This window comes from Cavia porcellus, unplaced genomic scaffold (assembly GCF_034190915.1).
Source record: "Cavia porcellus strain 051 isolate PalLab524CR breed Dunkin Hartley unplaced genomic scaffold, mCavPor4.1 scaffold_27, whole genome shotgun sequence".
NCBI classification, from domain to species: domain Eukaryota; kingdom Metazoa; phylum Chordata; class Mammalia; order Rodentia; family Caviidae; genus Cavia; species Cavia porcellus.
Window position 1 is genome coordinate 23,819,957 of NW_026947510.1, and position 23,572 is coordinate 23,843,528.

The 23,572-nt window shown below is 37.7% G+C and overlaps 2 long non-coding RNA genes across 4 annotated transcripts; one reads left to right on the forward strand and one right to left on the reverse strand.

The window, feature by feature from the left end:
* Nucleotides 1–3,720: 3,720 nt before the first annotated feature.
* Nucleotides 3,721–16,738, reverse strand: LOC134473628 (uncharacterized). The gene is made up of 3 exons (XR_010043983.1): nucleotides 16,496–16,738; nucleotides 4,484–4,624; nucleotides 3,721–4,353 (listed from the first exon to the last, which is right to left on the reverse strand). It is a non-coding gene; the product is annotated as an uncharacterized LOC134473628 (long non-coding RNA).
* LOC134473627 (uncharacterized) lies at nucleotides 15,387–22,823 on the forward strand. 3 transcript variants are annotated; one of them, XR_010043980.1, is made up of 6 exons: nucleotides 16,867–16,957; nucleotides 17,326–17,519; nucleotides 17,612–17,700; nucleotides 18,306–18,533; nucleotides 18,738–18,869; nucleotides 22,201–22,823. It is a non-coding gene; the product is annotated as an uncharacterized LOC134473627 (long non-coding RNA). The 3 variants fall into 3 exon arrangements; XR_010043981.1 differs by having other exon boundaries at nucleotides 17,612–17,646; nucleotides 22,201–22,820; XR_010043982.1 differs by lacking the exons at nucleotides 16,867–16,957; nucleotides 17,326–17,519 and adding an exon at nucleotides 15,387–15,631 and having other exon boundaries at nucleotides 22,201–22,812.
* Nucleotides 22,824–23,572: the final 749 nt, after the last annotated feature.

The following is a 23,572-nucleotide window of genomic DNA, read 5'->3' on the forward strand; positions in this document are numbered from 1 at the left end:
GCATTAAATCTGTATAACAATTTTGGGAGTTTGGCCATTTTCACTGTGTTGGTTCTTCTTATCTATGGGCAAGGGTTGTTTTTCGATTTTCTGATATCCTATCCAGTCTCCTTTTTCAGAGAAATGTAACTTTCATTGTTTAGATCTTTTGTTTCTTTTGTTAGATAGATTCCTAACTAATTCATTTTTTGGATGGTATTGTGAAGGGTTTCATTTCCCTAATTTCTTTCTCAGTGAGTTTGTTGTTCATGTACAGGAATGATACTCATTTTTGAGTGTTTCCTCCGTATCCAGTTATGCTACTAAACTTCGTTTTTTAATCTACAAGTTTTTTGGTGGAGTTTTTGAGGTCTTATATGTAGAGTATCGTCCACAAATAGTGATACTTTAACTGCTTGCTTTCTTGCCCCCCTTCCTTTTATTTCTTTCATCTTGCTACTCTGGCTAAAGTTTCTAGAGCTGTACTGAATAGCAGTGGTGATGGTGGTATTCACGATATCCTTGCCTTGTTTCAAGTTTGCCGTATATCAAGCACTCAGAAGTGAAAGGCATTTTGTTATTATTATTATTGTTATTATTTTGATATGTGGTTTATGGTTACAGTTCAATAAACTGAGAAATGTAGATTGTAGATGAGAAGCTCAGAAGTGATTATCTGAGGTGCTCTTTCATGGTAAAGTATTACAATACCAAATGGCTTTCACCTAATGGAATATTTAAACATGATAATACGTACTCATAAGTAGGAGATACTATTATTATTTTTACTACCATCACAATTCAGCCAAACCTAGAACTCTGTTTTCAGGAGTCTAATTTTATTTTTTTTAAGAATGGAGTAATAGTCAATACAGACACTCATTTCATCCCAAGAAATTTAGCTGTTTTTAAGAAGATATACAGGTGAATTATTCTGGGAACAAAATTTGACAAGTAGCTAATAATTGGTTGTTTCCTACTATTATTGTCCAGTTGACATAGACATTTTGTGGATTCCACATCATAATGATCAGCCACAAAGTTTTGTAGGAGGTGCAAGAAGCCTGTAAATGATGGTACTTTCAGTAAGTGGAAAAGAAAGACCTCTCTGTAAGAGAGAAGCATTGTTTGTGTTTGTTTTCTGTTTTTGATACCAGAGATCAAACTTAGGATCTCACACTTGCCAGGCAAGCACTTGTGCCACTGAGCAAAGTCCTCAGCCCTGAGAGAAGCATTCCTGAATCAATTAAGGAATTGTTCAATGATGCTGATGCTTAAATTTTTACATCTGCAATGACTGGGTCTCCTAATTATTAAAATGTCTACCTGCAAAATAGCTTGCAACCATGAATCTGTGGGTGAATGTAAATTAACCTCTGTCCTCAATTTTTCCGGCTGGGATAGTAGTTTATAGAACAATCTTCAATTATATACACTTTCTTGGAAACACAATCATCATTTTATACCCAGAGTATTTTAAAAGCTGCACTCTCTCTCAGAATATAATGTAAATGAACTCTATTTAAATAAATTTCAAGAACTAATATCCTTACCTGATTATCTTTTTGAAAAACTATTTTTTCCCCAAAGTTCATAAACAGGAACTACTGCAGTAGAAATAAATAATAGCTTGTATTTGGTAAGTGCTTTCATATAAAGTATCTCATTTAATCGCATAGCAAAGATGCCTGTCTGACATCATCAGGACAGGTATCATTAGCTTCATTTTCAGTTGAGTAAATTAGAACTTAAAGGAACTGAGTGATTCACCCAAGATTCTCTCTCTCTCTCTTTCTCTGAGTCTCAAGCTTCTACCTGTTTGACACTTAGCTTGCCAAACCTGTTATTTTAGTGTTCAGCTCATTGCTTGTGTTATTTTCAGAGAATTTGTCTTTCTGGTCAGTCCAATGCCCATTTTCCGGTTGAGGTGTAGGTTCCCTTTCAGAATACTTCAGTCACAGAAGAGGTAATTACAAAAGACTTTATTGTGGATTCTGTGCCTCATAAAACAATCTGTTCCAAAGTACAAAGTTTCCAAGAATTTAATCCAATGAGTGGATGATAAAGCAGTGGATAAACATCATCTCTGTTGCTGTTAGCACTGAGCAATTAGCCCTGTACTATGTTCACAGAGTCAAAATTCCCCTGTACTGTAATAATTAAAGCTATTCAGCTGGCTGGCCCACGATTCTGGGTGTTTCCTAGTCCACACACTTCATTCTTGCTGTTATTCTACCAATATTTCCTTATGTAACTGCATTACATTAAATGTGAATTATCTTGTTTTTCATTAGAAATATGTGACCATCAGAGCAAGCAGAGAATGCTGCCAGACCTGATTGCTCTCTGTTGGTATTTATTGGGTGATTAGCATCGCGTTCTCTTTTTGCTAAGTACTCAGTTAGAGGGTTTATTGGGGGCCTTTTTTTTCCCCAATGAGAGCACATTTTCAAGCCATGAGAAAGCAAGCTGTGGATGAAACCACTACACTCATGATTCTGACTCACGCAGTTTTTCCAGGTGGAGGATGTGGTTGTAACACATCGTTCTTCTTACAGTCTTGGAAATTCCAAATGGCAATCACAGAACAGAAAGTGGCTTCTCTTCTTTCTAGGAGCAACTGTATTTCCTCAAGAAATCATGCTATTCCAGAGGGAAACCAGGCACCTTAAAATTAGCCTTATATGCTGTGTAGTATAAAAGTATAGTACACGACTCATGCATGAGTCATCATGCTCATTTGACTTTCTTCTCATGTTTTCCCTCCTTCAGGAGTTGAATACTCAAGGAAACAGTTGAGGGAAACTGGGAGAGACATCACCATTGTTGGGATAAGAGGAAGGAAAGCCGGTGTGCTCCAAGTTCAGTGGGTTCTGAGGCTGTGAGTCAAAATGGGACACCTAACTTACAGAATTGTCATAGAATGTGGCACTCAGTGTCCAATAAATGTTGTCTATTTTGAGAGTGAAGGGAATGTCTTGATCTGGCCATAGGATATAACTATCAAAAGAAAGTTGATACAAAAGACATTGTAATTGCTCTATAATAAATTAACAGGATAGATGTGACTCGTTTATCACTCTACATAAATAAGTCTGATTAGACTGAAAATGTGTTGAACTACGTTCACTATCTACTACTTTGGGGAAGTCATTGGGGGATTTGGCTAGGAAAAAAAATTCTATTCATTGAGCAGCAAGGCTATATTCAGCCCAGAGCCCTTAAAATCAGTTTGAAATCTTGTTTGCTAAATGCGAAAAAATTCAAAGCCCCAAGACCAAAACACCCCAATCCTTTCTAAAAATCAAGCAAAAATGAGAGGAAAAAAAAATCAAATTAAGCATTAGAAATGAAAACTCAACCAAGTGTGTGGTTCATGTCAGTGATCTCAAAACTTTGCATGCTGAGGGAGGAGAATTGTTATGAGTTTGGGGCCAGACTGGGTTACACAATGAATTCAAGGCCAGTCTAGGTGAAACTGTGTCTCAAAGAGAAAAGAAAAACCAAAAATTCTTGACTTACACCCAGAATGAAAAGAGAAGTTATCCTTTCTTCAACTCTATATATCTGTAGTGGTTGGAAGGAATAATTTCATTGTTATAAAAATACAGTCATAAAACTAGCTAAATGGAGTTCTTGGGTAAGAAATTATTCTTCCTAGCTGAGGTTTTTTTTTTTACAATTAGTCAAGGGTTAAATGCTCAAAATACCATTATTAAGTGAGTTTTAAATATATTTTAATTGACACATGATATTCATACACATTTATGGTTATATGACAATTTGATACAAATATACAATTTTTTTTACTTTAAAGGTAGTAAAATACAATAGAACAAGACAAAATAAAGCCAATTGAAACAATGTAGTGAAAATGGTACAGAACTTCACAGCACAATACCAGGATAACAGTCATAGGTACTATGTGTATCTCATTATCTTCACAGTAGTTGTCCAATCAATTAGGTATAGCAAAATCAAACAAAAAACAGAACATTACAAAATCTATCAGGGCAGAATATTGAATAGATCAAAACTATCAGAACAAAGCAAAACAGTGGAAACAATATTTGCCTTCAAAGAGAAGATAGAAGGAAATCCCCCATATTTGCCATATTGCATAAGATCATCCTCCTAAGAGATGCTCAGATTCTGGCCCCAGTCACTGTGGGGGTGGGATGGGATGCTCCATTCTCTGCCCACCCAGCAATGGTGGGAAAGGCCTGCGGGTTCTCCTCCTGCCTCGCCCGCCCGCACCTGCTCCATGGCTGCCAACCAGGTAGGAGGGCCGGTTGTTTCCTTGTTCAGCGCCCTAAGTTCCAGCGTGGCTGGATCTTGGGAGATGCTGACTGGTTCTCTTCTGGCTCACCTCCGCTAAATATACAATATTTGATAATCAGATAAGTACAATTTCTGAGGCAGGAGATTAGGGGACGACTAGGGTGTGACCTATCAATTACAAAATTCCAGGACTAGTGGGCAGAACTTTCCTAAAGGCCTTCACCTGGATCCAAACAGTGAGTGCTGTCTTCAGTTCTTCTCATGAGTCGCCTGTGGCTCTGATAGCACAGCTGAGCAGTGGGAGACGTGAAGGACCGCCGCCGTGTTCCGCCTTTGCTCTCTTCCACAGTGGTCTGCTTTCACCCTGTACAATGAACTTCTTTTAATGGTCTGCACTCACTCTGCAAAGAATGTTTCTTTTTGTACCTTTAATAAGTGGAAAACTTTGCTACCTTTTGCATTTGTTTCAACCAATTCTTTGTCAGTTCAGAAAGAACCTACAAGAAGACCCTAGAGCTCTAGAACCCAGTAACATTTCCATCTCCTCAAACGTTTTCCTCTTCTGCCTATCGGGAAATTTCAAGCTGTTCTAAGTATTTCAAAAGATACAATAAATTGTTATAGACTGCGGTTACCCCAGTGTGTTATACAGAACCTCAGGAATAATTCTTATCTGACTGTTTTTAGGTATTGGTTATCCAACCCACATCTACATCTCAGTTTGTAGTGACCACTACTTTCTATCCTACCTCACAAATTTTTGTTTTTATCTTCCACAAATGAGAATGTGAGATATTTTGATTTCTGTGCCTGGTTTATTTCACCTGACATAATGTACCCCGGTTTCATCCGTGTTGTTGCAAATGATAGGATTTCATTGTTCTTTTATGACTGAATAACATTCACTCTCTCTCTCTCTCTCTCTCTCTCTCTCTCTATATATATATATATATATATATATATATATATTCTTATTAGCCAGTCTAATGAAGGTAGTAACATTATGCATTTTTCATATATTGTACTTGTTGGGCATTTGTATGTTTTTGTTTGAGAAATATCTAGTCATTTAACTCGCTCAGTTTTAATCAGATATTTTACTCTATTGAATTGCTTGAGACTCTTATATAAGTAATCAGAATTTTAATCTCCTTATCAGAGATACTTATCAAATATACTTATCAAATATCAGAGATACTTATCAAATATATTTTCACCCCCGGAAAACTTTTAAAACAGAAAAATTTAATAAAGCTGCAAAACATCAAGTCAATATACAAGACTAGCATTTTATATATCAATAATAAACTTACTGAAAAAGAAATCAAGGAAGCAGTCTCACTATAAAAAATGAAAAATCTCTACAATAAAAGGACAAACACTGATGAAAGAGATAAGGCACACATAATACAAACATGGAAAAATATCTGATGTTCAGTGATCAGTAGAATATTATAAACTACTCATAGTACCAAAGTGATCTGCAAATATAGTTCAGTACTCATCAAAATGTCAATGATAGATGGGTAAAGAAATATGATATATATACGCAATGCAGTGTTACTCTGGACAAAGAAAGATAAACTTGAATCATTTGTCGAAGAATGGATATACCTTAAGACCATAATGTCAGGTTAAATAAATCAGAAACATAAACTTAAATATCACATGAGAAATCCAAAATATAAATAAAGAACAAAATAAAAGATAATAGGAAGTAGGGAGACAGATCTTTCTCAAATAAGGATCAAGAGATGGGGGAGGAGGGAGAGAAGGGAAAGGAGATGAAAAACATGGAATTGAGATGTATTATTATATGTACCAACTCCACAAAAGGAATGCAAACAGTGTGTATGGCAAGCGTGTACTAATAAATAAAAAACCTGAAACCTTTCATGATGCAGAAAAGTGTATGAAAAAGTATCAATGACCTCTTCATAGGAACAGAAAAATTATCTTAAAATTTATATGAAAGCACAAAACGCCCAGAAAAGAAGAAGCAAACTTGAGCAAAAAGAACAGAGTTAGCGGTATTGTCGTATCTGAATGAAAACATACTAGAACTTATACGAACTAAAATAGCATGGTACTGGCACTAAAATGGTCATGGAGATCAATACAACCAAGAATAGAGAGCCTAGAAATTAATCTAGGAAGCCTCAGCCGAAGAATTTTCAACAAATTTGCTAAGAATATATTGTAAAAGTTTCATCTTTTCAATATAAATTCTGGGTAGCTGAATATAAGTATGCAAAACAATGGAAGTTGACTCTCATTTCTTTAAACAAAACTCAACTCAAATACCTCAAAGATCCAAATGTAAGACTTGCAAATATGACTACTAGAAGAAATCACGTGGAGAATCTTTATATGTATTGTTATAGATAATAATTTTTGGATGAAACCTTAAAGCATAGGGAATAAAAGCAAAAAATAGATGAATATTATTATAGCAAACAAAAAGGCCTCTGCTCAGCAAATTGTCAATGATGAGACAACAAACATACTACAGCTTTTTAATGGTAATATCTACAGAAAGGGCTCAGTGGCATAAGTGTCTGCCTGGCAAGTGCAAGTTCCTGAGTTCTATTTCTGGGAAAAAGCAAAACAAAATAAAAACAAACAAAAACTTGCATAGTATCTACAGAAAATGCTTGTTTTATAGCCTTCTAATGATTGGTGTTTTTCTTATTGTAAAATTGTATGTAATCAACCAGTTAAATGACAACATTAAAGTTGGTTTGTGTAGTACAGTGTAATGAGGAAAACAAAACAAAACAAAACAAAACCTAGTTTCCAGACTGTAACCCAGAAATAATCACTTTTCATGCCCGTCTCCATATTCACTTTATAGTACATCCCGTGTGGCAGCTGCCACGCCTCTTCCAGTGCAAGCAATAGATGTCAGACTGCGATCATTGTTTTTATGATTTAAAGTGTTAAAAAAATATCTTCATGATGAGATAGATAAAACAGGGAGATATTTCTGGAGAGAATGGCCTGGAAGTGTATCTCAGCAGAGACTTCAGGGGTGAAAAGGGAGGAAAACATTTTTAGGTGAGGGAAGCAGGTCCCATCATGGACCCAACCCAGCTCCCATATCTAGTGCTTAGTGGATAAAAAGGGGGAGAAAATGACAAGAACTATGGTGTGTGGATAGATATAGGTCAGGTCTCAGCAAGGCTTCGCATATGTTGGTAAGGAGTTCAAGTTTTAAAAATTTTCTAGAGAAATAAATGAAGCAACTAATTTTGAACAAAGTACTAAAGATAAAATAAGCTTAGATTTGGCTTTGGTAACTAGGTAATGTAACCTGTTTAAGCTGAAATGGCCAGAAGAAAAAGAAAAGAAAGTGCCTGGGGTTCAAAGTTTGGTTTCTTCTATTTTGTGTAGTGAGTGATTTTCAGACATTTATCTCAAGAAAGTGAAAAGGGAGCTTTGAAAGTCTGGAGTTCAGAGCAGAAAGTTGGACTAGACATAACTATTTGTGAATTTTTAGTACAGTTTTATACCAGAGTAATGACAATAAGGCACTTGGGAACACAATGTGGAGAAAGAAAAAAGGTTCAGAGTTATTCTATGAAAATCTACAGTTCCAAATCAACTTAAGAAGAAACTTGCTAAGGAGACTGAGACAGAGAGGACAGGGAGTGGAAGGAGGTCAGGAGAGTTTGGTGTCATTTGCCCCTAAGAAACTTCCAAGAAGCAGACACTTTTAATAATGTCTTGTAAAGTGTATAGTAAGAGGCAATTGAAGGTAAATTAACAAGACAAATATCCCTGCCTCAGAATCATCCCATACTTTAGCCATCCCATAGTTAGCTATGAATCACACACGTTACTTCATTCATATTATAATACATATCTATTTATTCTTTTTACTCCCTCTGCCAGTGAATTCATCTCCTAAGCTAACTAATTCTACATGCTCCAGATTCATGTAGTCTGGTCCTTCAAATGTATCCTTCAAACTACTGCCAGGGATAATTTACAAAAAAAACAATAGTCATTCATGCGCTGAAAAATTGTTGATGCCCACTTACACTATTTTGCTCTCTTTGAAAGTTAGCTTAATGCATAAGGCCATCCATTGGCATTTAGCTCACTTCCTGTTTGCAGTTATTAAATCAAAACTACTATAAGGGTCCTTGTATGTTTGCACTTTTGTTGGGTATATAATTGAATTAGGTTTTTTAGAATATTGGAAAATAAATCCAGGTAAAACTGGAGGGAAGAAAAGGAAATAACAAAGATACATAAAAGTAAATATATGTAGACAATAGAGAAAATCGATAAATCCAAAATTTGGTTATTTGAATCATCTGATAAATTGATAAGAAGCAACACTGATGAAGAAAACAATGGACAGAGTGCAACTGCAGCATATGAGGAATGAAACAGGAGGCACCAATACAGACCCTTCAGACAAAAAAAGTAATGGCTGGCTTTATTCACTTCCTATTGATGATGTGATAAGTTACTGCAAATGTGTAGTGGGTGGAAATAGGATGTGGTTAACGTGTTTCATATCCCAAGAATTCATGGTCCTGAAATAGGTCTTATGTGACTGAATTATGTTGTGGGCAGGCCTGTACTCCTCCAGAGGTGAGGGAAGAGAATCTGTTTTCATGCCTTTTCTTGTTCTGAAGTTCATCTGTATTTCAGTGGGTTGTGTTTCTCTGTCAGGAATCACGTCTTTAACTTCTGCTTGTATCAGAGTCTTATCCAATTCAGGCTGTCCTGCCTTCTAGCTACTGTTTTGCGGTGAAAGTTTCATATCATAGAAGAGTTTGCCAAAGTGATGGAGAACTCCAAATAAAAGAGATCTCCAAAGCAATGACATGCAAAGGTGGTAGAACTTTTAAGAGGTGAGGCCTTGTAGGAGGTAACCGGTCACGGAGGGTACACCTGGAGAAGGATTTGGACCAGTTTTGAAAGAGTTGGTGAAGTCTCTCAAGGACTGGATTGCCTAGTAAGTCAGTTTACATATGTGATAATAGTCCCTTACTGCTTCTCTCACCATATGAGCACTCTCCTTTGTATGCATTACTGCAGAGTGATGCTGTTTGCAAGGAGTTCTTCCCCTAAATTGGTGCTGGTATGATCTTCAGATTACAGAACTATCAGCTAAATAAGCTTCTTACCTTGATAAAGTACCCAGGGGAGGTATTTTGCTGTATCTATGCAATGTGGACACTGCTTTTACCTGATAATTCAAGGTAATTTTCCATTTTGGGATCCTTAATTTAGTCTCATCTGAAAATGTCAATTAAATACAAATTATAGGAGGGCATCTTTTTGGTCAAAGGTCCAGAGACCGGTATAAAAGTTCTAGTCACTAAACTGAAACTAAATTGTTAATCTGAGTTTCTGAGTACTCAGAATTAGAGCCAAATTTCCCAAATAGGTCAGTTCCACATGACAAGAGAGTATTTCCTCTCCCTTAATCTTTTCACTAAAAATGATAAGCTGGAGTAACCTGATGGATAACTAATCAGTTATAGGGCTAAAGACTAACTTTGAAACGACTAACTCAAGTTTTATGTTTTGCTTTTGCTTTCTCCCTCTCTTTTCTGTCTATAAAGCCATATTCCTTTTCCTGGCTCAAAGGAACACTTGCTTGTTTTGTGAATTCAAATATTTCCCCATTCTAGAACTGAAAATAAAGTCAGTTAAGATCATTGTCCTAAACCGCTGTTGTTTTATCCTTTGGCCATTTCTTGTCATACAGAGAAACACGGCCACAAGTTCTGGGGATCGGGAAACTGAGGGTATTATGAGATTTTATTTTGGCAAATAAACTTTAAATTTTAGACAATGTGAATAAATTTCTGAAAAATATATTCCTAGAATTAAAACAAGAAGGAAAAGGTAGAAAAAATCATTATAATTCTGTTTCTAGGGACAAAATTAAATCTGTAATTGAAGACATTCCCAATAAGAAAATTCATGTCCCAGAGGATATCAGCATTATATTGTCAAAAAAATATTTAAGAAACAACTAACATCAATGTCACAAACTGAAGCAGAAAATAACCAAAAGGAATATTTCTAGATTCTTTCTATGAAGCTAACATAATCCCAACAGTGAAACTGAAGAGAGACCTTATAAATTAGGAAGATTATAGGCAAATCATTCTCATGAACATAGGTTCAAAAATCTCAAATAAATATGAACAAATCAATCCAGTGCTACACACAAAAAAATACATTATAATAAAGTTAGGTTTATTTTATGAATGTATGTTTAAAAATATAATTTCAAATAATGAGGTTTATGTTAGCAGGTTAAAAACCATATAAATATCATAATAGATGCAAAATAAGTGTCTTGTATTTCCAAAATTGGTTTTGTGATAAAATGCTTAGCATTACAAATAGAAAATTTTAATCTAATAAAAGCTATATAAAGATGTAAGAAATACTGTATTTGATAATAAAAATTTTGAAAACTTTCTGCTTCATCTAGGAAGACAACTTTGTCCAGTACAATGATCCCTTGTTAGTAATGTTGTGGAGATAATGTTCAGTGAAATATGTCAAACAAAGGGAATGGAATTGGTACAAATTAGAAAGAAATATAATTGCTATTCTGGATAGCCATCATGATTGGTAGATAAAAAATTCATTAGAATATGTAGAGAAACTACTAGAGTAAATTAGTGAGTTTAACGAGCTTATCAATTAAAGGCAAATATGAGAAATCAAGAACAATTCTACATACTTGTCTTATTTTTCTTACTGCTGAGACAAAACACCTGACTCCCAAATTTTAAAGAGGAAAAGCTTATTTAGTTCAGTTTGTAGAGGGTTAAGTTCATAACTGGCTGGCTCTGAGGCAAGGTAGAATGGGACAGGGATAGCTCAGAGGAGGTAAGACAGTTTATTGTAGGGAGCAGATAACAAAGCAGCAAGTAGCCAGCCACCAGTGGCCAGCACTTTTCGGCTGCTCACCTTTAGGCAGTGTGGTATACTCAGTGTGGTACATTCTTAATCCTAGCACCCCACCACAAATCATCCCAGCATCACACACCCTGGATCCAGCCACCTCCAAAAAGCCCCACCTATGATTGCATGAGGCTTTGGAGGGACATCTAGGTACAAGCCATAGTGATATTTTAATGGTCTTCTGAAAAATGCATTTAAATGATAATACTTATGGAAACAAAATCAAATTTCTAGGAATCACTGAAACATATGCAAGAATCTTTTACATAGAGAACCACAAGTATTACGGAAAGATACTTAAGAAAATAGAAAATTATACTTCCTTAAGGGTTTGTAAGAATTAAGAGTATGTCAGTTTTCCTAAAATAATTTAAGGATTCAATATAATCCCTGACACTATGTTTAGAAATTGAGAAATTGATTCTAAAATGAATATGGAAATAAAAATGTCAAAAATAGTAACACATTAGAAGAAAAAACAAATTTGGATACTTACACTCTTAGCTATCAAATCTTATTATAAAATTGCAATAATAAAATAGTGTGGTACTGGTTAGCTCAAAAATTTAAAAAAGTAGATAAATGTTATAGAATAGAGCGTTTTGGAGGAAATTCACATTTACATGTTCACAGAATTTGATGAAAAAAGCCCCATAAAAATCTTTTTGATGCATTGAGGGAAAGTACTTTTTTTTTTGTATGTATTGATTAAATCAATTATATATTTATGTGAAAAATAAAGTCCTATGATTCTTACTTCACATGAAAAAAGCAAAAATCATTTCAGTTTTGTATTTTGGATATGAATGAGAAAGATTAACAAGTCTTCTAAGTATCATTATAAAAATATCATCAAGACCAATGTGTCATGGTTTATGTCAGTGGCCCCAGGCCTCATGCATTTACATGATGCATCTGTGATTGGTTCATTGTATAGTGCTTGGATTGATGGTGTCAGTGCTATACCAACATGGGGTAGAGCCAGGATGTGATGTTATGGCAGGAGGAAGGCGTGTCTTGCTTTCTTGCTGGTTTTTGCCTTGCTGTTTGCAGCTGCCATGAACGGCAGCCCAGCCATGCCATCCTGCCTTGGAGCCAACTGAGTATGGACTGAAACTTCCAAAAACTGTAAGAAATAAAACTTTCCTTTCCCAACTTTGGGCATCAGGTGTTTTGTCTCAGTGACAAGTAAAAAGTAACTAAGACAACATGAAAAGTCACAGATTTCTAAAACAATAAGCATACACACAAATCATGTAAAGAAATATATTAAGTGATCATTAAGGGTCATCTCAATATACAGCATAAAGTGACAATGAAAAGATGATAATGAAGTAGCACTATACCTGCTAAAATAGAAAACAAAGCTAGTGACAGTTTCAAGTGGTGTCAAAGATGATTTTACTGCTTATGGAGCTTAATTTGGTTCAGCTACTTTGAGAAACTATTTGGCAATATCAATTATAATAAATTTATGCTTATCCAGTGACCAAATACACTATGAGAAAAAGGTATATAGTAGCTTTATTCATAGTAAACCTAAACTAGAAATATATTAAGTGATCATGAAGGGTCATCTCAATATACAGCATAAAGTGACAGTTCAAACACTTATTAATAGTACAATGCTAAATGTGTTATATTTATACCATGGAGCATAAACAACAAGAAAATGTCTTATTATATGTACCCATAAGACATATTCCTGATTTATAATGCATTGTTTAATTCTGAAGGATTCCATTTATAAAAAGTACAAAAACTTGTAAAATAAACTTATAATGGTAGATATCAGAATGGTTGTTACTTTTTAATGGGTTATTATTTGAAGGAGAAAAGAAAGAGTTCTGGGGTATTGGTTATGTCGATTACTTAATCTGGAGGGAAGTTATATGATTTGCTCAATGTTTAAAAAGTTTAGTACAGGGCCAGGGGTTTAGCTCACTGACACAAGCATTTGCCTGGTAACAGTGAGGTCAATGCTCTGTACCAAAAAAAAAAAAAAAAAAAAAAAAAAAAAAAGTTTTGTGGATTTTACACTTAGAATTTGTATGAATGCTATGCTTGAGAAAGCTAAAATAGCCAGGGATTTAGCTCAGTGACTTAAGTGCCTGCCTGGTAAGCACAAGGTCATGAATTCAATCCCAGATCCTGCTCCCCCGCCAAAGAAAGCCAAGTCAAACTAGTAAAAAGGCTGTCCTAAGGATATTATGCCTGAAAACGATTTAATATAGTTACATTCTAAGAATTTATGTGCTTTAAAGCTATTAATGTCAACCACTGTTTTTTTTTTTTTTTTTTTTTTTTAAGCAGAACTTTTGAATTTTGTTGGATTTTTCATTAAGGTTGTTTGTATGCTTAAGTCAGATGCCTGAAATTAGCTATAAGGCTCTCAGCAGGAGTTGAGAAAGTTCAAAAACTATCTGATTGATTCTTCATTTACTTTAATATTGGCCATATGAGTACTAAGATTAAAAAAAAATAGTACTGGAAGAAACTCAAGTCTTTTGGAGACAGCTGTGACTTGGGATTCAGAAGCCAAAAAGCCAATTCAAAGTCTTGACCCTTGATTTTGATTGGGGATCTTTACCCAACCTTGAAAAGCCTAATTTTTGTTCCAGCCATGTTTCAAGGTGGTTACAGCAACATTTACTGAAGGAAGAAGTGTTTTCTGAAAAGAGGACATGTAAAATGTAAGTGGAATTTTGCAGACAATATTTAATATGCTGGTTGCCATGATCCTTTACCAAGAGGGCACCAGCCTGCTCTGAAGTCTCAGATGAAAATCACCCTTTGTTCCTCAGGGATGCACAAAATCCCTGTTGCCATAGCAATTCTGCCAGGTGGTATCAGAAATCAGGCTTAGGCCTTGAAGGATAAAAAAGAAGTGAGGGTTGGCCAGCTAGTGAGGAGAGCTATGAATACTATCTGGATAGATAGTGCCGCACCTCCAGTAATAGAAGGTGTATGCACATGTTGAATAATCCTTTGTATGCTTGAGCGTGGTCAGTAATCTCTATGCTGAAAAAAGCATGTCATTTCTAGAGGTCAGAATTTCTCTCACTTGTCAGATCACACTGAAAATTAGGCTTGTTTTGCATTCATTAACACCTATTTTTGGAAGCTGAAAGTGAAAGAATTTGTTTACCCCAATCCTTGAAATGTGACTTTTGCCCTTACTGGAGTTGAGTAATACTCATGAGAAGAGAGGGTGTAGAACTGTTTCATAAAAATCTAAATTGTAAGAATGTTCATATTTTATGGCATTTTATGGCATGTATAGATTTTTACAAGTTTATGAACATTCAAAAATAAAAAAGACATTATAAAAAAGTGTGGGTTTTTTTTAAAGATAGGTGCTAAGAAAAGTCGAGTTGTCAAGTAGGTATTAACCCGTCTCCTTCAGTTACCAGGGGAAGCCCTAGAAGCTCAAATTTGGAAATTCTATTTTGACCCTTTTGAATCATGCTGTGATTGAAAGTTTTACAGTATACTGTTAATTTTCTTTGCTTTTTTTAAAAATAGATTTTCTAGAGAAAATGAGAGATAGATTTAAGGGGAATCCTTAACCTGAAAGTGATTAAAATAGCTGTTGAATTTGCAGACGCTCCAGTTAAACTACTGTGAATATTGTAAGATTAGTGTATAAAAAAGAAAATTTAAGATAAACTTCATGATTGTTAAAATACTGGCTTTGAATACTAGAGTTTTGTTTATGATATATTTGCTATTCAGAACAGGTGAGATTTTCCAAGTATTTGTTTATAAATGCTGCATATATAAGATCTTTAAAATGACTAAATTTACATAGATGTACATATGCACATTTATATATTTTATATATATATATATATATGTGGTATAGCAATACTTTATCAATCCCATGATCCATAAAAACTTAGTAATAAATCTCATTCAATTTTATAACTGATTAAAAGGTTCTTGCCTTAGTAGAAATTATGGCAGTGGTCTAATGTGGTGGAAGGCCGAAGTGGGATGCCTACCACTTCCTGCTTCCTCCTCAGCCTTAATTGCAACTCCCCTTCCTGTTTGCATGCGAAGAAAACTCCAATCAGCTCCTCATACATCACCAATGCCCACCCTAAGTGCAACCCCCAGTCAGAGGCTGTATATGTATATTCCATAACCCATGTCCCAATCAGAAGAGACCTGGCCATCTTTGGTTGTTGGCCATCTTTGGTTGTCCTTGGAATAAAGGCTATTGTTTCCTTATAGTTTTCTCTTTCTTCACGCTGAAAATCCTATCATTTGGTTCCCTGACCAGGAAGGCAGCGTGAGTGGCTCCTGGGAATCCCTTCCAGTTTGAGCTTCCCTGCCTAAGAACCACCTTTTTCTTCCCCTGGGACTGTTTACTTGGTGTAGCTAATCTACATGCAACACCGACCTTCTTCACTCATAACAGGTGAGCTGCATTTCAGAGTTTTCTGTTTCCATTCCTTAGCAAGCTTGCAACAGAAAACCCATCCTGCCATCCCAAACAGGGATACCAGTTTTCATGCTCCTTAGGCCATACAGCTTGAGGCAAAACTGCTATTTTTGTTCCCTGGGACCCCACTCTGCACTTTTAGGGTGACCAGCTGAGGAGAATGGGTGTTGGAACTTTCCATGTCACACTTTCAAAATAGGTGATAATCTCTTTTGTTAAGTGTGACCCAGGACGGCTTCCATGTTCCTTGGGGGGAGCTAAAGCTCTTGCATCCCAAGGCAAAGTTGTTCTCTCAGCTCACTTATAATTTGGTCATGGGGACCACTTCCTGTCCCCCAAAAAACACACCTCTGGAATGCCTGGTTCTCTTGGTGCTCTTGGCCTCTAGAAGGCTATAAAAACAAAAAAACTGATCTTTTATTTATGCTTTTGTCACAGTGGCGGCAAGTTGGCAGAAATCCTTCATATTTAGGCCTTTTTCACTTTAAGGGCATGTCTTTATCTCACCTTGTCTTCTATGATGGCCCAAATACTTCTGGCTCACTTTGTTCCACCAAGATCTCTCCCTCCCTCGCCACGATCCCCTTTAGTTGAGACGTCTCCTGTCTTTACAGCTCCTCCACTGCATCTCTCATACCAAATCTTGCAGCCTTCTCAGCCAGAGGTTTCTTTGCCCCTGCACCATCCTTTCCCCATTCTTCACCCATAGCGGCCTCTAGTCCTTCCCTTAGCATCTCTCCCCAGTCTCCAACTTCTCAATCCCCTCCACTTGAGCCATCTATTCCATGGAAGGATTCTTGGTTCCTTTCCCCTGCATCGTCATTTTCTCCAACGACTCACCATGTGTGGTCTCAGGCGTTCCAGCCTTCTGGCAGGCCACATGGTTGCCAGCAGCCATGTTGCTGCAGCTTACATGGAGGACAGTCACCATCTTGCTGCACTCTGCCATGTGGCATGGCACTGCCATCTTGCAACGGGTCTCAGGGTCAGCGGCCGTCCCCTTGTTGCCCCTCGTGATCAGCAGCAGCTATCCAGCTGTGAGTCACATGATGACCAGCTGCCATCTTGCACCCCCTCACTGTGTTACCAGCAGCAGCTGAGCTGCTGTGAGTCACATGATGATACACCAACAGCCCTGCATTTCCTTGTTGCATGGTGATGAGCAGCTGTTTTATAGCCAGTCATTGGGTAATTGCCCCCACACACCTGCCGGATGGTTGGCCGCTCAGTGGCCACAGCCTTTTCAGCCTCAGTCTCTACTCCTGCTTCGGGAACAGGATGGCTCCATTCGCATGGGATTAGGTGATAGTCACGTTCCTTTTTTCCTCTCTGACCTATCTCAGATTAGCCATAAATTAGGTACCTTTTCTGGTATTCTTATTTCAAGAGATCCCTATTAATTGATCTACAAAAAAGTTCATACTAGTTTATTTTTTATAGTTCAAATTGGCCAAACATATTTGAGTGCACTTTGATTTTATAAGATGATTGTCAGTGTATATATCTGTTGTTTGTCCAGTCTGTTTATACTGTACAGATCATGTGTCCATTTGCCTGCTCTGTAAATGGCTGTTCCTTTTATTTGAGCTCAACAATCTTCTTTCCTTCTCTTTTTCATTTTCAGTTCATTTAATCAAATGATCTGATTTAAAAAACGTGCTTCCACCTAGGTTTTCCAGCTGGTCAAAATGATGCTAACATTGGTTAAACAAAATTCCTTGGCATGAGGAGACATTAGACAGAACTTCAATTGATGAACAAGAAAGTAGCCACCTGGTAACTTTAACCAGCTTTTGTTCATTAAATGGAGGCCCCAATAATCTCCACACCCTTATGGGACACACCTCATCTAAAGTTCATATGAGTAAGACAGTTCTTTGTTGCTGATCTGATGGTATATTCATGCCTTCGAATATAAAATTGGCATTGTTTATGGTGACAAGTGTTTTCTTTCAGATCCAGACATCTTATGCTCCAGCCAGAAGATTCAGGTCAGACCAACACGAAGTCTCCAATCAAATGATAATTTTTAAACAAAAATTCATGTAATGTATATGTTATACTTAGAGATGCTTAAATAGTGAGCAGTCCAAACAATGTCACAAATTTCTTCAGTGCTCAAATGTTAAAACACCCATGGTTAAAAGAAAATAATAGTTCCATTTAATGTTCTATGTTAAGCTTACTCTCTGTATTGCACTGTACTGTTATCAGTCTTCTGGATGTTCAACAACTAAAATTAAGAGAAAATTATAAATTCCTTTTGGATTCCTTTTGCTGGGACCCATCAGCTGTTTTCCAAAAAAAGGTTATATGATGCATATTGGGGCCATAATTAACTATATTCAACTGGTGTTAAATGATACTGCAGTTGATCTTTCTCTTAAATAAAAAGGTCAAGTTAACAAAACAGGCCATCCTCCAAAAATCAGATGGCATTAGACATTCTAACAGTGTAAGAGATACTTATACAATTATAAAACCTAAATGTGTGTATGACAAATGACATGTCAGTTTCTAAAATTCCCTAGATCTTATCCTTATCCTCCTTATGGGAAGCCATTGCTAAAGTTATAATCATAAATACCCTGTTGATTCTATTATTTGACTCCTACATTCTTAATTGATTCTTTGACTTTGTCTCCTTTAGACTTAAAGCTGTACACCTACCCAAGATAAAAACCAGATGTGACTGTGGAGGAGACCGATATCTTCCATTGTGGGCCATATCCCAAGACAAAAGGCTAAACTTGGCCCTCAAACCACACAGGGAGACCTTCTCAATATGGCTTTTCATATTCTCTACAACAGAGATAAAAATCAAAATGAAAAATAACAATCTGATCTTTTATCAGTGACACTTGGAGCTCTGAGACAGGTAAATCAAGACAAGGTGGAGCTGCCTGAGCCCCTTGCAGATCATGCTTCAAGTACAATAAAAAGGACATTGGGAAAAGAGTACCCCACCCCCAGCATTCTTCTGGGGCCTTGTCCCTATTGCAATCTCAAGGGCCATTGGAAGAGTGACTATCCTAGCCACCAGAGAGTGGGTAAGCCATCCTCTAACTCCTTGCCCTCATAGGAGATCTCATCACCACTGGATTCATCGCTGACTGATCTACTGGGACTTGATGCTGAAGAATGATGGGGCTTGGTGTCCACAGTCCTCCATTAAGGTGTCCTCAGAGCCCCAAGTCCCACTAGGAGGTCTCAGGTAAGACATTCTCTGTACTTGTGGACATAGAGGCCAGGTATAGTGTTCTTCCTAAGTTTTCAGGCCGCTATATTAGGTCCTCAGTCTCTATAGTGGGTGTTGATGGCCAACCTATGCAGCCTTTACCAACAGGGCCTATTGCATGCAGGTTCCAGACTCCTTTCTTCTCTGGTTGATCACATAGTTTAAAATACATCCAATCCCACCTGCGCTACCTGTGCCATTCCTATTTTAGTTTGTCTCAGGGATCCTTCAATTTTTCCTTGCATTCCCCAATATCCCATAGCTCCCAAACATTTACAGGGACTTAAATCTATAATTAAGCACCTTTTAGGCAATGGTTTTCTTAAACCTACACATTCACACTATAATACTCCCATTCTCCCGGTACTCAAGCCTGATGGGTCTTATTGTCTAGTACAAGACCTTAGCATAATTAATAGTGCTGTTACCCCAATCCACCCAATGGTGCCAAACCATTAAACCATGCTCTCTCATGTTCCTCCATCCACCACTCACTTTACAATTGTCAATATTAAAGATGCCTTTTTTAACCATCTTCCTATACCCTGATTGTTAGGATTTCTTTGTATTTACATGGAGTGATCCAGACACTCTCAGGTCTCAGCAACTTACTCGGACAATGCGTCCTCAAAGGTTCAGGGATAGTCCTCACTTCTTTAGCCAAGCTCTTGATGCTAACCTTGCAGAACTTGATCTCAAACCTATCACTCTCCTTCAATACATAAATGACCTTGTCTTATGTTCTCCACCCTATGTGCTAGCCATACAGCATTCAGCTAATCTCCTTAATTTTCTTGCCAGGCATGGGTACAAGATCTCTCTTGCTAAAGCCCAAATAGCTTCCCCAAAAGTCAAATATCTAGGTCTCTCTCACCTCCACCACTCATTCCATCACTACAGATCATAAGATAATTTTTGAGATCTCCAGGTGCCCACAATTAAACAACAGGTTACATCTTTCCTAGGTTAGCTAATTTCCTTCATCTCTGGATTCCTAACTTTGTAGCTCTAGCTCAACTCCTCTACAAAGCTTCTAATGGCCCCTTATCAAAACCCCTAGACCCCACTATGCCCATACATGCCTCCTTTCATAAATTAAAACAGGCTCTCCTAAGAACTCCAGCCCTTACCCTTCCTGACCCCACCCAACCTTTTACTCTACATAGTACCTCTCAGGGCCACAATGCTGTAGGTGTGCTAAGATACAAAAAGGGACCTTCTTTTCAACTGGTAGCCTACTTGTCAAAGCAGTTAGACAACACAGTAAAAGGATGGGCATCTTGTCTCCAAGCCCTTGCGGCTGCAGTCCTACTGACACAGGAAGCTAAGACATTTACATTAGGGCAGTCTATTGCATACACTCGCCTCATCATCTAAGTGAGCTTATCTCACATAAGGCACTCCCTTCCCTGAGGACCCCTTCTTGCCTTCAACAGGTACATCTAGCCCTCTCTCAGGACACTTGTATCTCTATTGCAACTAGTGGTCCTCTTAACGTGGCAACTTTACTTCCGACCTCAGAGGGCCAGCCTCATCATGACTGTATTGAGATTTTACAGATGACTCCCACCCCTTTCCCTCACATTGGTAGCACACCTCTCTCTTCAGCCTTTGACACATGGTTCATAGATGGCAGTTCAACAAACGCGGACAACCAAAAGAAAGCAGGACATGCAATAGTTAACCAGTCAAAAGTTATAGAGCCAAATCCACTGCCACCTGGGACCTCTTCCCAGAGGGCAGTAGTTATTGCCCTTACAAGGGCTCTTACACTAGCAAAGGACAAAGTCATAAATATATACACAGATTCAAAGTATACATTTAGAATTTTACACTCCCATTCCTCTATCTGGCAAGAAAGGGGTTTATCAACTCTCAGGGAGCCCCCATAATTAATGTGTCTCTTATCCTTAAACTCCTAGAGGCAGCCCTACTCCCAAAGCAGGCGGCAGTTATTCATTGCGGGGAATGCCGGAATTCTGCAGATCCCATTGCTCGAAGCAATGCCTTTGCAGATTCACAAGCCAAATTAGCTGCACAAAGGCCTTATCTTTCTCATCTTCTCCTGTTAGTCCCGAACAGTCTACCTCAGCCTAATTATTCACCAGAGCAGCTACAGCTACTTGATAAAGGAGGTTACACACAAAACACTCAGGGATGGATTTTCCAGGGATCATAACTTGTTCTCCCAGATCAGCAGGCCTTATACATCATCACTGACTTATATAACTGTTTGCATATAGGATCACAGGCCCTATATAGACTCTTAACCCTACACATCCTTCTCTAAAGGCTATCATTCTTCAGATTACTCACACCTATCATCTCTGTGCTAGGACCTCTCCTCAGGGACATATAGCACCCCCTTCCTTTCCTACTCATCAATTTTGTGGACACACCCCTGGTCAGGACTGGCAGATAGATTTTACACATATGCCCCACCACAAAACTCTCAAATATCTTCTCACCTTTGTACTTTTTCAGGATGCTGGTATAGTTACTAAAATCCTGTTACAGAAAATCATCCCAAGGTTTGATCTATCTCAGAGTATTCAGTCAAATAACAGCCCAGCCTTTATTTCTCAGATCACTCAACAAGACTACAACCAAGGTGGAGCAACCCCTATCCAGTCTTGTTGGCAACTCCAACAGTGGTCCAAGTTGCTGGACTGCCATCCTGGTTCCACATCACTCAAGCTAAGTGGTGCTCTCCCAGCCCTAAATCTAACCATCATGGGTGGTCATCTCATCTTCTATTGGCCACCCATCTCTGTCTCACCAAGGCTTCACAGCTGCAACTCTCAGGCTAAGTCATGTTTTGCTATCCAATTTGGTTCCGAATTCCTTACATTCTCTTTTTACAGCAGGACTCTTCAGTCTTTCCTAAAGAAGACTCCCACACCATGCATAAGATCATCTGCATACGGGACAACTGTCTTAGTTCTCTCTACCCTCAGCTGTCTAGTCAAACGTGAGATCTCTGAAAGCCTAGGCTCTTTCCTTCCTTATAGTGACACAGCCATGGCCATCCTCACCCCTCTTATTCTTTCCAGCTCAACTCCTGGACCAGAGACAAGCCCTACCTACCTACACTTTTAACTGTTACCCTTTCAGATGAGGGAATAATCAACTTTCATAACTTCACTCCTCCTAACCCCACACTTATTTTTTCAGAATTCTACCTCACCATGGCTCTGATGGAATGGCATATTTAAATCAAAGGCACCTTTCCTTCTACCTCACCTGGGTCCTTAAAGATGATAATGGGCCTTCCTCCTCATAGCACCTTATCTCTTTGTTTTTCCAGTCTAACGGGAGGATGTTCACCAATGATGAAGTTGTCCTAGCTAAAACACCTGGCACCAGCTTCTGCATGGGCATCAACCATCATCCTATCAACCTTCCTAAACCCCAATACAGTGCCCCCTCTCAGCAGGAAATAGTAAGAGAGAGACTTTGCCCTTTTCCTAACAATACAAAGATGGGAATGAAAGGTTTTTGCCTTAGTAGAAATTATGGTGGTGGTCTAACATGGCAGAAGGCCGAAGTGGGAATGCCTACCACTTCCTGTTTCTTCCTCAGCCTTAATTGCAACTCCCCTTCCTGTTTGCATGCAAAGAAAATTCCAGTCAGCTTCTCGCATGTCACCAGTGCCCACCCTAAGTGCAACTCCCGGTCAGAGGTTATATATTATCCCATACCCCACGTCCGACCAGAAGAGATCCAGCCGTCTTTGGTCATTGGACTCTTCTCCACATCCTTAGAATAAAGGCTACTGTTTCTTTATATTTTTCTCTTTCTTGGTGCCAAAAACCCTATCACCTATGAAGTAATATGTCTCAATCTATATAAATCAAAGATAAATTGTTTAAATAATACATGTTTTATTTTTAGATTTTTAAAGTGCTTTCTACCATCTGCTCACTCTAACAAAAAAAATGACATAAATATACTGTTAAGATAAATGTGTCACAATAACAAGAATAGAGATGCTTAGTGAGTATTTATATCATCTCAGGCATTGAATTGGGAGCTTTTGAATTATTACATACTTTAATCTTTATAACAACTTTAAAAGCAGTTGCTTTTATTCCCAATTTATTGGAGCAGGGATAAACTGAGAGCCTTACTGGAATACGCTGATCTGGGTGTCAAGCCCAGGTTATTCTGGTCACAGAAGTAAAGCTTTTAAAATTCTCTCTAAACACTGCTTCTAGGATTAATGGATGTCAAACACCTTAGAGACAGAGAGATTCTCAGATTCTGTTCACACCATCACTAAGGGGGTTGATGATTACATCTTGTAGAAATGGTGGATACCTCTTAGGGACAAGCTGTTTGTGACTAGAAAGAGAACAAAAGACATGCTCAAGGTGAAATTTGATCATTACGCATTGTCTCTCAGGTGACATGGCCTCCAAATATAATGGTGAATCCCCCCTAAGGGCCAAATATTGCCTTAGAAGATATAATTGTGACCTTTATTCTGCTGTTGCCATGGAGTTATGCCTCTTGCTTCTCAGTAGAAGGTCAATCACTGTATTTAAATGGAGTGAACATTGAACATATGTAATGCATACAGTCTACTATTATTTCTTTGTAGGCGGCTTATTACAGGGTTGGTATGCAGTCTAAATTAGATGTCAGAAAAAGAAGAAAGCTTTTAAATTCAGGACATT